Genomic DNA, 13,721 nt, shown 5'->3' with positions numbered 1-13,721 from the left:
GTTAATGTTAAAGGATATTTGTACCGCGCAATATCACCACCGGAGTGGTCCCCTGGTGCTCTGGCGGCTCTGAAAAAGGGAGAGGGGGGATGAGTTAGTGGGAATAAGCTGGAAAAGTGAAAGAGAGCAGTGATGTGCTGTTGGCAACCTCAGCCCGGTGGGTCTGTTGGCTGGGCTTGGGGTGTTTTACGGTCGGTAGTCGTCATGTGCTGTTGTGCAAGTTTATGTGCGGTTTGTTTGTTGTTACAGTGTAGTGAAGTTTGTGTGGATTGCTGCGTTTTAGGCTTGTGGTTATGTTTGGTTAGAGTTTAGGAGGTGTATGCAGAGGGGTGAAATTGTTAGTGGATTGGTTAGTTGGCATTACTGTCCTTGCAATTATGTCTAGGTGTGATGCTTGTTGTCATTCACTATTCCATCAGAGTTTTTCGCTTGCTCATTTTCAATATTCTGTCTAGATGTGAGGCAGGCTAGTGATCACAATTACATTCAAGTGCTGCACTCGTCATCATTCACAGTTTCATTTAAGTGTGGCGCATGCTAACAGTCACATTCCTATCCAGATGCAACGCAGGCTAAAGTTCAGAATTCCATCTAAGTGTGGCGCATGTTAACATTCATAATCCTGTCTAGACGCAATGCAGGCTAAAGTTCAGAATTCCATCTAAGTGTGGCACATGCTAACATTCACATTTCTAACTATATGCAACGCAGGTTAAAGTTAAGAATTACATCTAAGTGTGGCACATGCTAACATTGACATTTCTATTTAGATGCAATGCAGCCTAAAGTTCAGAATTCCATCTAAGTGGGGTGCATGCTAACATTCACATTTCTATCTAGAGACGATGCAGGCTAAAGTTCAGAATTCCATCTAAGTGTGGCACATGCTAACATTCATATTCCTGTAGACGCGACGCAGGCTAAAGTTCAGAATTCCATCTAAGTGTGGGGCATGCTAACATTCATAATCCTGTCTAGATGTGATGCAGGCTAAAGTTCAAAATTCCATCTAAGTGTGGCTAACATTCACATTTTTATCAAGATGCGATGCAGGTTAAAGTTCAGAATTACATCTAAGTGTGGCACATGCTAACATTCACATTTATATCTAGATGCGATGCAGGCTACAGTTCAGAATTACATCTAAGTGTTGCACATGCTAACATTCACATTTCTATCTAGATGCGATACAGGCTAATGTTCAGAATTACGTCTAAGTGTGGCACATGCTAACAATTATTACACCTGTGTGAGGCGACATAGGCTAATCGTGACTGTTCTTTATAGGTTAGTTAACATTGGCCCTAGTTAACATTGGCTTTTCGGTCCTACCAATGATATATAAAGCGCTATATAAATGCCAAGTAACATAACATTACATAACAGTATGTTAGTGCGTAATGCAGTGCAACATTTATAGTCCAGCCAAGAATGTATTTAGGTTGGTGGTCATTAATCTCTTTAAGTATGCATGTTGTAATTCTATGGCAGGCAACGTTATGGAGAGGCAAGGTAGAGTGGCAAGGGCTTTCTGGAGTAGTGTGATTGCTCTACCCCCCAACCATGCCACACACAGTTTTTTTGGTGTCTGTTGGTTGATGGCTTCCTTTGCTTCCCCTGCGGACACCTGCAGACATATCTTGGAGCCGTCAATGTATTAGCCGCCCTTAGCCGAAGACGCTGCCGGGCAGAGGGCTGCCCTAATTTGGTCCAGGATAAGGAGTGATTCGGCCAATCAGGGCCGGTGGGAGGGCGCGGGAGGCGGGATGAGCAGGGGAAAACAACACAGTTGCAATCGGGCAGCAACAGGGGCCGGGGTGTTAAATTCAGACTTGGCATGTTTAAAATGGCGATCTAAGGGGGCCAAAGGCACTTTCCTACTCACCTGCAGCTCCAGTGGAATGGAGGAAGAGCTGCCTCCTACGGTGTGTACTCCATGCAAGGAGAAAAGAATGGGCCAATCAGGGGATAGGGGCGGGCTGGTAGGCGGGAGTTTGGGCCAGGAAAGGAACCAGCAAGTCCGGGGAACAAGCGCAGTGAGGGGCCTGGGCAGGGGATTTCAATGGGGAAAAACAGGTTGAAAAAGCCCACAAGGGTCGTTTTACAACTGTGCAACGCTCACCTGCAGCTCTGGTGGAATGGGGGAAGAGCTGCCTGCTACGGTGTGTACACCATGCAAGGAGAGAAGAATGGGCCAATCAGGGGCCAGGGGTGGGCTGGGAGGCGGGAGTTAGGGCCAGGAAAGGAACCAGCAAATCCAGGGAACAAGCGCAGTGAGGGGAATGGGCAGGGGATTTCAATGGGCAAAAACAGGTTGAAAAAGCCCACAAGGGTCTTTTTACAACTGTGCAACGCTCACCTGCAGCTTCGGTGGAATGAGGGAAGAGCTGCCTACTACGGTGTGTACACTGTGCAAAAAGAGACAAATGGGCCAATCAGGGGCTAGGGGCAGGCTGGGATGTGGGAGTTAGGGCCAGTAAAGGAACCAGCAAGTCCGAGGAACAAGCTTGGTGAGGGGCCTGGGTAGGGGATTTCAATGGGCAAAAACAGGTTGAAAAAGCCCATGAGGATCTTTTTACAACTGTGCAATGCTCACCTGCAGCTCCGGTGGAATGGGGGAAGAGCTGCCTGCTACGGTGTGTACACCGTGCAAGGAGAGAAGAAGGGGCCAATCAGGGGCAGGGGCAGGCTGGGAGGTGGGAGTTAGGGCCAAGAAAGCAACCAGCAAGTCCGGGGAACAACCGCGGTGAGGGACCTGGGCAGGGGATTTCAATGGGCAAAAACAGGTTGAAAAAGTCCCCAAGGGTCTTTTTACAACTGTGCAACGCTCACCTGCAGCTCCGGTGGAATGGGGGAAGAGCTGCCTGCTACGGTGTGTACACCATGCAAAGAGAGAAGAATGGGCCATCAGGGGCCAGGGGCAGGCTGGGAGGTGGGAGTTAGGGCCAGGAAAGGAACCAGCAAGTCCGGGGAACAAGTGTGGTGAGGGGCGTGGGCATGGGATTTCAATGTGCAAAAACAGGTTGAAAAAGCCCACAAGGGTCTTTTTACAACTGTGCAACGCTCACCTGCAGCTCCGGTGGAATGGGGGAAGAGCTGCCTGCTACGATGTGTACACCGTGCAAGGAGAGAAGAATGCGCCAATCAGGGGTCAGGGGCGGGCTGAGAGGTGGGAGTTAGGGCCAGGAAAGGAAGCAGCAAGTCCAGGGAACAAGCACAGTGAGGGGCCTGGGCAGGGGATTTCAATGGACAAAAACAGGTTTTAAAAGCCCCCGAGAGTCTTTTTACAACTGTGCAACGCTCACCTGCAGCTCGGTGGAATGGGGGAAGAGCTGCCTGCTACGGTGTGTACACTGTGCAAGGAGAGAAGAATGGGCCAATCAGGGGCCAGGGGTGGGCTGGGAGGCGGATGTTTTGGATATGTTTAAAGACGACCCGTCAGATGACAAAGTAGTGTTCGAAATGAGTATTACGTATTGGAACAGGACAGAAAGATGAGAAATTCCACAGAAGATGATGATAGCACGGCAGCGTCCCGCATTTTTGTTAATGAGGATATGGAGAAAGTACCAATTTCCTTATGGACTACAGGCCCTTATGACATAGACCTGTTAAAAGGGGTGGGAGAAGTTAAAATTAAGTTGAAACAAGGAGCAATTTTACCTCGACCAAGACAGTATCCCATGTCCCGAAAGGCAGACAAGGGTATTTTCAAGACTAAGGGGTCGATTCATGGAATTAATGTGCGCCGAAAATTCCTGCGCAGAGGTGCCAAAACGTGCGATTCACAGTAAAAGTGCGAAAATCGCAGTGCAAGTGCGAAAATCACAGTGAAACCAGCGCACATCGATTCATGGAAGTCCGTGCACGAGAAAAACATTGGATGTGCGCTGAAAATGTGCGCCGCGCACGCCGGCGCACAGGTCATCCAACAGCATGCGCCACGGCAAAATCGCACAGAGCGCGGCGCACATCACAAAAGTAGGCGGAACACGGGGCGTAACACTCGGAATGGGGAACAACGTGTGAAAATATGGGCGTCACGGGGGAAGTTCAGGGGGCAAGTGCGCGGAATGCCCACACGCTCGCCTACAACCCGGATTCATGGAATCGAATAGGGCAAACCAGCGCACGGTCAAAGACGCGCACAGGGCCAAACAAGTACACCACAAGAAAGCAGGCGGCAGCGTTCCTGCGCCTGAAAAAAATGTGCGCCAAAATGTGCGATAACAAAAAGCAGCCATGTTGAATGCTCCATAAAGTGGCCCTCTAGGACAAATGAGGTGCAAAGGGGTACCGACAAACAGGGACACCCGCTGCGTGAAAAATAGCGTGTGCGTGTGTACCTGGGTGCACGGGAAGTCCCACACGCGATTGGCCTGGGTACGTGTACTTCGGGGTGCGCGGGAAGTTCCACACGCGATTGGCCTGGGTACGTGTACTTCGGGGTGCGCGGGAAGTCCCACACATGATTAGCCTGGGTACGTGTACTATGGGGTGCGCGGGAAGTTCCACACGCGATTGGCCTGGGTATGTGTACTTCGGGATGCGCGGGAAGTTCCACACGCGATTGGCCTGCATACGTGTACTTCGGGGTGTGCGGGAAGTCCCACACGCGATTAGCCTGGGTACGTGTACTACGGGGTGCATGGGAAGTTCCACACGCGATTAGCCTGGGTACGTGTGTTTCGGGGTGCGTGGGATGTTCCACACGCGATTGGCCTGGGTACGTGTGTTTCGGGGTGCGCGGGAAGTTCCACACGCGATTGGCCTGGGTACGTGTACTTCGGGGTGCGCGGGAAGTTCCACACGCGATTGGCCTGGGTACGTGTACTTCGGGATGCGTGGGAAGTTCCACACGCGATTGGCCTGGGTACGTGTATTCCGAGGTGCGCAGGAAGATTCACACACGATTTCAGCAGGGTACGTGTATTTAGGTAGTGCCGGGGAATGCTACACGTGATTTGGCCGTGTGGGTCCTCCCAGGTGTTCCCTCTACACCCTCCACGGCCCCTGCAGGCAGCCCACACCACAGGGGACTACCCTGCACCCCTGCTCATGTCCCACAGGCAACCCATCCACCATGGCCATGCCCCCCAGCCAACCCACATGTCACCTTGCACTACTGATCACCAACACATGTCTCCCTGCACCCCCACCCCCCAGGGGCAGCCTCCAACAGGCCCCCACCCATGTCTCCCATCACCCCCACCCCCCAGCAGTGCAGGGGCAGCCTCCACCAGGCCCCCACTCATGTCTCCCTGCACCCCCACCCACAGCCACCAGGGGCAGCCTCCACCAGGCCCCCACCCATGTCTACCACCCGCCCACCCCCCAGCAGTGCAGGGGCAGCCTCCACCAGGCACCCACTCATGTCCAACTCATGTCTCCCTGCACCCCCACCCCCCAGCCACCAGGGGCAGCCTCCATGAGGCCCCCACTCATGTCCCCTATCTCCCCCACCCCCCAGCAGTGCAGGGGCAGCCTCCACCAGGCCCCCACTCATGTCCAACTCATGTCTCCCTGTACCCCCACCCCCCAGCCACCAGGGGCAGCCTCCACGAGGCCCCCACTCATGTCCCCTATCACCCCCACCCCCCAGCAGTGCAGGGGCAGCCTCCATCAGGCCCCCACACATGCCTCCCACCACCCCCATCCCCCAGCCACCAGGGGCAGCCTCCACCAGGCCCCCACCCATGTCTAACACCCCCCCAACCCCCCAGCAGTGCAGGGGCAGCCTCCACCAGGCCCCCACTCATGTCCAACTCATGTCTCCCTGTACCCCCACCCCCCAGCCACCAGGGGCAGCCTCCACGAGGCCCCCACTCATGTCCCCTATCACCCCCACCCCCCAGCAGTGCAGGGGTAGCCTCCACCAGGCCCCCACTCATGCATCCCAACACCCCCTCCCCCAGCCACCAGGTGCAGCCTCCACCAGGTCCCCACCCATGTCTACCACCACCCCGCCCCCCAGCAGTGCTGGGGCAGCCTCCACCAGGCCCCCACTCATGTCCCCTATTACCCCCACCCCCCAGCAGTGCAGGGGCAGCCTCCACCAGGCCCCCACTCATGTCCAACTCATGTCTCCCACCACCCCCACCCCCCAGCCACCAGGGGCAGCCTCCACCAGGCCCCCACTCATGTCCCCCCGCACCTCCACCCCCCAGCAATGCAGGGGCAGCCTCCACCAGGCCCCCACTCATGTCTCCCACCACCCCCACCCCCCAGACACCAGGGGCAGCCTTAACCAGGCCCCCACTGTTAGGGAGAATTCTCTGTTTAGGCTGAATTTCCTAACCTAGTGAGTCCCCCAGCAGCTTTGCTGGATTTCGGGAGTTTGTTTTTTTTCCATCCTGCCAAGAGTGAGACTCTTTTCTCCCACTCTTGGACATGTAGGTGTGTAATTCCTTCAAATGTCAATGTGTTCTATGGGCTATGGGGTCTTTTACTCCATAGGGTCTCATATTTTTTCTATGTGTGTTACACCGCACCCTACGTGCCGTAACACGGGGGCGTCCTAGCGGATCCCCCACCATAGTCTCCATACCCGGGGACTGACTGCTGTCTCCCCGGGCATGTAAAGTCACCATTGGCTTTACTAGACCTAAATTTACTAACAGGACTAGTACAAACCATCTTATTATGGACGTACTAGTAGGGGTAATTCGATTACTCCTGGATCTGTTACTCGAGGGGGAACTGTCCCGTCCCCCCTCGTCGAGTTTTGGCTGGTGGCAGTGGAAACTACTTGTTATGTTCGTCCCCGAACATAACCCTATGGGATTCATCCCATTGTTGGAGACTGATACTTTTTCTCATTAATCTCTAACGTACCACCGATCTACTTATCTTAAATAGGTTTATCGGATGGTATTTTCTGCCAGAACTCGGTTTGTAAAATGGCGCCTGTGTTCGTCTCTGTGACTCCTAAACCAAAGGTCGAGCCCTTTGTTCCACTTTTGGCGGGCCCTGTACGGAGACCCTCCAAAGTGGTGCCATTCTGTCTGGGTTACCACAGGGGTGTGGGAGGGGGTTTAGGCACACTGGACCGAGTTGCCTTGCCAACTCCGGTCGCACTCTGGAGTGATTGGCCCAAGTGGTGAGCCTTCCCGCTCACCACTTAGCCTGTGTTGATTGACAGCTAGGCTGAATGAATGGGGGTTTTCTTCATAAAAGCAGGGCTTTTGAAACTGGATCTTCAGAAGTCGCCACTGGACCTAAGAATCGACGAGGGTAACGCTGAGCCGACCTGCACGAAGACACCTCCGGTGGAGCCCTGCGGAACCGACTCACCACTTCCCGACGACAGAGGAGATCTCCCTGCCGGAGAGTCTCTTCCTCTGACTGGTGGGAACAACCAGTCCCCTTTACTTTTTATTCGCCTCAGGACGCAGTGGTCGAATTGCCCATGCAGCGCACCTCGGCAACCGGATAGCCACTACCCCTGAACCGCGACCAAAAGGTGGTGCCGTGTGACAGAGCACTCCGCGGCTGGTCTCTTCCCTGGTGGTGCACCGGACTTCATTTTCTTCGACGACGAGATCATCTCTACTCTTGGCAAAGACCCGACGTGCATCCACCACCAGGAACAACTGCCCCCGTCGGAGCTGCCCTCCACAACAAGGTACCGTGTCCGCCTGGCTTCCCTTTACATCGGTTCGAGTGAGGTGTCTTAATCCTCTCTGTTCCGTTGGGTCGCCTCAAAGCTTTTCTCATTCTTTGTTCTGACTTGGTTCAATCTACCGATAACAATTTGCTATAAATCTTGAATGCATCTCCACTAGAGACTTTTTGGGACATTGCGCCTTGCCTCTCTCCGAGTGGGCCTGGCCTCTGAACTTTACGATCTATTGTGATTCTTGCCTTCCTGCCTTGCATTTTATCCGCTTGGATCGAACTGTGTTGATTTCGTAACCTGCCTATCTTTTTCTCTCCCGACCTAACTAATATTCGAGTGTCATCTGGGTTGAGGTATACACCTCTGTCTGAAAATAAGTGGTACCAGTAGAACCTAGAGTTGTCGATATTGCTAGGGGGATTGATTGTCTACTTCGTAGAGTAATTGTGTTTGATTTGTTTGCCGTGTTTTGACTTTGTGTTTTTCATAGACGTTTTGTTATAAATAAATACCTTAATATCTTTACACTAAGCCTCGTTGCGTGTTTGCTTGTCTTGCTGTGAAGAATTGCCCTATTTTGAATACTCCAGATACTGCTCAACTTTTCTTGAGAGAAGTCTGACTGCTCAGCCACAGCTACCACGTGAATCTGTGTGGTGCAGACTGCTACCAAGTGGGCTCACTGCCAACGCCTGTAGTCCTAAATCTTTTGCAGTGTTCCCAGAGGGAACTGCACAGGTTTCCGCCTAACACCCTGCACTGCTGGGGGGTGGGGGTGCAGGGAGACATGAGTGGGGGCCTGGTGGAGGCTGCCCCTGGTGGCTGGGGGGTGGAGGTGATAGGGGACATGAGTGGGGGCCTGGTGGAGGCTGCCCCTGCACTGCTGGGGGGTGGGGGTGCAGGGAGACATGAGTGGGGGCCTGGTGGAGGCGGCCCCTGGTGGCTGGGGGGTGGGGGTGCAGGGAGACATGAGTGGGGGCCTGGTGGAGGCTGCCCCTGGTGGCTGGGGGGTGGGGGTGATAGGGGACATGAGTGGGGGCCTGGTGGAGGCTGCCCCTGGTGGCTGGGGGGTGGGGGTGGTGGTAGACATGGGTGGGGGCCTGGTGGAGGCTGCCCCTGGTGGCTGGGGGTGCAGGGGGACATGCGTTGGTGGGCAGTAGTGCAAGGTGACATGTGGGTTGGCTGGGAGGCATGGCCATGGTGGATGGAGTGCCTGCAGGACATGTGCAGGGTAGGCCCCTGTGGTGTGGGCCACCTGCAGGGGCCGTGGAGGGTGTAGAGGGAACACCTGGGATGACCCACACATGCAATTCACGTGTGGTGTTCCCCGCGCACCCCTGTAATACACGTACCCTGATGGAATCGCGTGTGATACTTCCCGTGCACCCCTGAAATACACGTACCCTGCTGATTTTGCGTGTAATACTTCCCGCGCACCCCTGAAATACACGTACCCTGCTGCTTTTGCATGTGATACTTCCCGCGCACCCCTGTAATACACGTACCCTGATGGAATCACGTGTGATACTTCCCGCGCACCCCTGAAATACACGTACCCTGCTGCTTTTGCGTGTGATACTTCCCGTGCACCCCTGTAATACACGTACCCTGCTGGAATCGCGTGTGATACTTCCCGCCCACCCCTGAAATACACGTACCCTGCTGATTTTGCATGTGATACTTCCCGCGCACCCCTGATGCACACGTACACAGGACAATCGCGTGTGGAACTTCCCGTGAACCACTGAAATACACGTTCCCCGCTTGGCGTTTGCTGTTTGCCAGCCCTGTGAACTGGTCCAGGGTTAGCGCAGCCCTTCGCGATTATTTGGGATTTTGATTTGCGCGAGGGCGTTCTTGGGGGCGTAACTAGCGCTGCTGCAGGGTTGCTGCGCCACGCTGCACCACGGCTGGTTTTGGATGCGAAAATCCATGAATACGCTGTGCGTTGAAATCGATTTTAGCACACGCGGCTGTCGCAGACATTCGCACGGGCAGGCTGTGCGCCAGTCGCGTGCGCCACTTTTGTGCGAATTTCTATGAATTACCCTGTAAATCGACTATGATGGAACAAGGTATCTTAGTGACGTCAGAATCACCAAGTAATACTGCGGTCTATCCAATAAAAAAATCAAAGGGTGGGTCATGGTGTTTAATTCAGGATATGAGACCAATTAACCAGATTGTAGAGGCAGAGTTTCCTCTAGGACTGAATCCTGCAACGATTTTGTGCAGCATTCCCCCAGAAGCGCAATATTTTACAGCGATTGACTTGAAAAATGTGTTTTTCTCAATACCGTTACATAAAGATTTTCAAGATCTTACGTCATTTACATTCCGTCACACTAAGCTGAAAAGTACATGTTTGCCCCAGGGGTACTGCGAGACATAGATGACATTTTGGTCTTTAGCACAACAGAAGAAGAGTGGAGACGAGACTTGATTTAGCTACTGATTATTCTAGCAGACAAAGGATATAAAGTGGACAAAGCGAAATTGCAGTACTGCCAAGAAGAGATGTTGTACATAGGACAGTTAATCTCACAATAAGGAAAGAAACTTATACCTGAAAGAGCTGTGGCAATCCTGAAAACATCAAAACCACACACAATAAAGCAAATGCAACAGCTTTTAAGACTGTGCTATTATGTTAGAGCATGGGTATTTTGATTATAGTTCGTACACAAGACCCTTTTTTCAGGTCCTGAAGTAGACACAGGTGGAGCAGGAAAAAATTGAATGGACTGAGGTATTGGAGGAAGGGTTTGATGAACTAAAAAAGGAAATTTGCACAGATCCAGTTTTAGGAATTCTGAATTATTCAGAGGAGTTCTTTTTATTTTCACACACAAATGGGACAGTCATGACAGCAGTACTCACACAGAGAACTAAATTGGGGTACAAACCCCTCACTACACCATGCACAGTCCAGCCTGTCCCCTCCCTCTCACACTGTGATAAATATTGACTGTGAATGCCTGTGGCCAGCCCAGCTTGTGCCTCCCCACTCACTCTGTGACAAATATTGATTGTGATTGCCTGTGCCCAGCCAAGATTGTGCCACCCCTCTTACACTGTGATAAATATTGACAGCGATTGCCTGTGCCCAGCCCAGCTTGTGCCTCCCCACTCACACTGTGACAAATATTGATTGTGATTCTGTGCCCAGCCAAGATTGTGCCGCCCCTCTTACACTGTGATAAATATTGATTGTGATTGCCTGCACCCAGCCAAGATTGTGCTGTCCCTCTTACACTGTGATAAATATTGACTGTGGTTGCCTGTGCCCAGCCCAGCTTGTGCCTCCCCGCTCACACTGGGACATAATTGATTGTGATTGCCTGTGCCTAGCCCAGCTTGTGCCTACCCGCTGTCACTGTAACAAATATTGATTGTGATTGCCTGTGCCCAGCCCTGCACTCTCCGCTCACTACGCACCTAATCTTGTATCCATAGCCCTATGCATTTCCCTCTCACACAAATGTATCCCATCATGACCCACAGAGCAGCTCATTCGCATTCTTGCCAACTCATACCCGGCACTACCACCCTACATCTCTTCACCTTCTCCTTAAATGTCATTTTAGCTGACCCTTGGCTCACCAGCACCATGCTGTCCACTTATACACACCTCTTGCCACTACCTCTCCAGCTTCAAACTACCACAACCACCACAAAGGCCACTATACCTAGTTACCAGATGCTCCAAAAAACTAACCAAAGTCAACCTCTTCCCTTTTCTTGACATTCCAGAACTTAAACCACCCTTTGCCAACAACCCCTCCTCTCTTGCCGACATCTGTTCCCCCACCCTCACCATAGCCATTGAGTCCATAGCCACAATTGAGGAAAAGAAGGCAAAGAAATCTATGCACACCAACTCATGGTTCATGGAACAGCTATCAACCCTAGGTGCCAACAAACGCCAGGCCCTAGCCAAGTGGCAATCCATGCCCAACCACTCCACCCTGACAGAATTTAAAAATATCTCATCAACATAAAAAAAGGCTATATTTAAAGCTAAATCTGAATCCTTCAATCTTAGAATCTCGACAGCCAATTCCAAATCCAAGGAGATGTCTTGAACGTCAAAGATCTCATCACTCCATCCACCAGTCCAGACGAAATCACCAAAAACAAAGCTAGCATTCAAGCAGCACTCCTTAGCAAAATCAAGCTTCTCCAAGATAAAATTCAATCACAGCGCAAAGCGCTACCCAAACAGGACAGATTGCACTCGCCCATCTTCCCTTCTCTCTATCCTGATACCCCTCTCTTCTCCTTCAGAGACATCACAGAAACGAAAGTCGTAGATCTCCTCCAACACATCACACCATCCACATGTAAAGGGGGCATCTGCCCACCAGCCATCATCAAAGAGTGCACCGACACGCTGACCCCGATTATCACAGCATTCATCAATGCTTCCTTCTCAACAGGAATTGTACAACAAAGTGTGAAAGAAGCATGGGTCCGTCCCCTCAAAAAAACCTTCCCTAGATCCTGCTTGCCCCAACAACTACCGGCCCATCACCACAGTCCCCTTCCTTCCTAAAATCCTAGATAAAGCTGCCCACACCCAAATCCAACACTACCTTGAATCAAATGCCATCTTTGGCAAAAGACAATCAGGCTTCCGCAAAGGCCACGGCACAGAAACCACCCTCCTATATCTAAAAAAAAACAAATCACTAAGATAATGGACAAGGGCAACCCAGCCTGCCTGCTACTCCTAGATCTCTCTGCTGCATTTGATCTTGTTGATCACACCATCTTCTTGACCTCCCACCTCTCCAATGCTGCTCACTTCTCAAAAAGAGCCACTTCATGGATAACTTTGTTCCTAGAGGGCAGAGCCATGAAGGTCTGTTCCGATCAGGCTAATGCAGCTCCCACCACCATCCACTGCATACTGCCCCAAGGATCATGTACTGCACCTACCCATTACAACCTATTTATGAAGCCACTCTTCGATAAACTGGATTTGCTTGGCATACCCTACACAAACTATGCCGACGATACACAAGTACTCCTCCCTCTCACTGGCTCATACGACCAAGACGCAGAAGCCCTCCTTCAAATCTACACTTACATCCAAACTTGGATGACAGTCAATGGTCTCTGCTTAAATGGGGACAAAACTGAAATCATCCTCTTAGGTCCCAAGGAGATACTGGCCCAACTTAACCAAAAATATGACAACTTTACCATTGACAAGACCACCATAACTGTCTCCACATCCGTAAAGACCCAAGGAGTCTACCTTGATTCAACCCTCTCGATGACTTGACAGGTCAGTGCCATTGCCTCTGCCCACACACCAAACTTGTAAATTCCATACAACCTTTCCAAACCACCCAAAACTGCCTTTCCATGGCCCGTGCAATGATAGGAGCAAAATTGGATTACTGTAATGCTCTCCTTGCAGGCACCTCAGCAAAAAATCTTAACAGGCTCCAAATAGTACAAAACAATGTGCTCCGCACAGCACTCAGAATCCCCAAAACAGATCACATCACACAGGCTAGGTGAGTCACTCACTGGCTCCCAGTGAAGGAAAGGGTCAACTTCAAGATCCTCACCCTAACGCACAAATGCATCAGTCTCTCTGCCCCATCCGACTTATCAGAAACCACCACCAGAGAATCCTCTACATGCCCCAAAAGAATTCACCACGTCAACCAACTCTGCATTCCCCCTATCAAAAGAGCAAACGCTGGAGGTATCGGTTTTCCTCACATAGCACCCAAACTATAGAATGCCCTACCCAACGCACTCAGAGCTGAACCCTCCTTATCCACCTTTCGCAAAACCCTCAAAACTACTCTGTTCAATTAGCTCCATCAGCTTTCCCAATCACCCCGTCTCCCTTCCCCACCCACTCTGCCACTCTACCCTAGGTATGTTCCTACCCACTCCTCCACACAGTATATCATGTATCTCAGTTGTCTGCATCCTATGTAACCATTAAGCTTTCTGTATCCTCTGTAGCCAGCAAGTATCTCTGTAACAGCACCACAATGCCTATGGGCTGTTGCACGCTTTATAAATGCTAATAAATAAATAAATAAACAAATACACTATTATAGTGTGATTCTGCACC

Source organism: Ambystoma mexicanum, chromosome 4p, assembly GCF_040938575.1.
Source record: "Ambystoma mexicanum isolate Mex_15411 chromosome 4p, UKY_AmexF1_1, whole genome shotgun sequence".
NCBI classification, from domain to species: Eukaryota; Metazoa; Chordata; class Amphibia; order Caudata; family Ambystomatidae; genus Ambystoma; species Ambystoma mexicanum.
Note: the sequence above shows the minus strand (reverse complement) of the source record.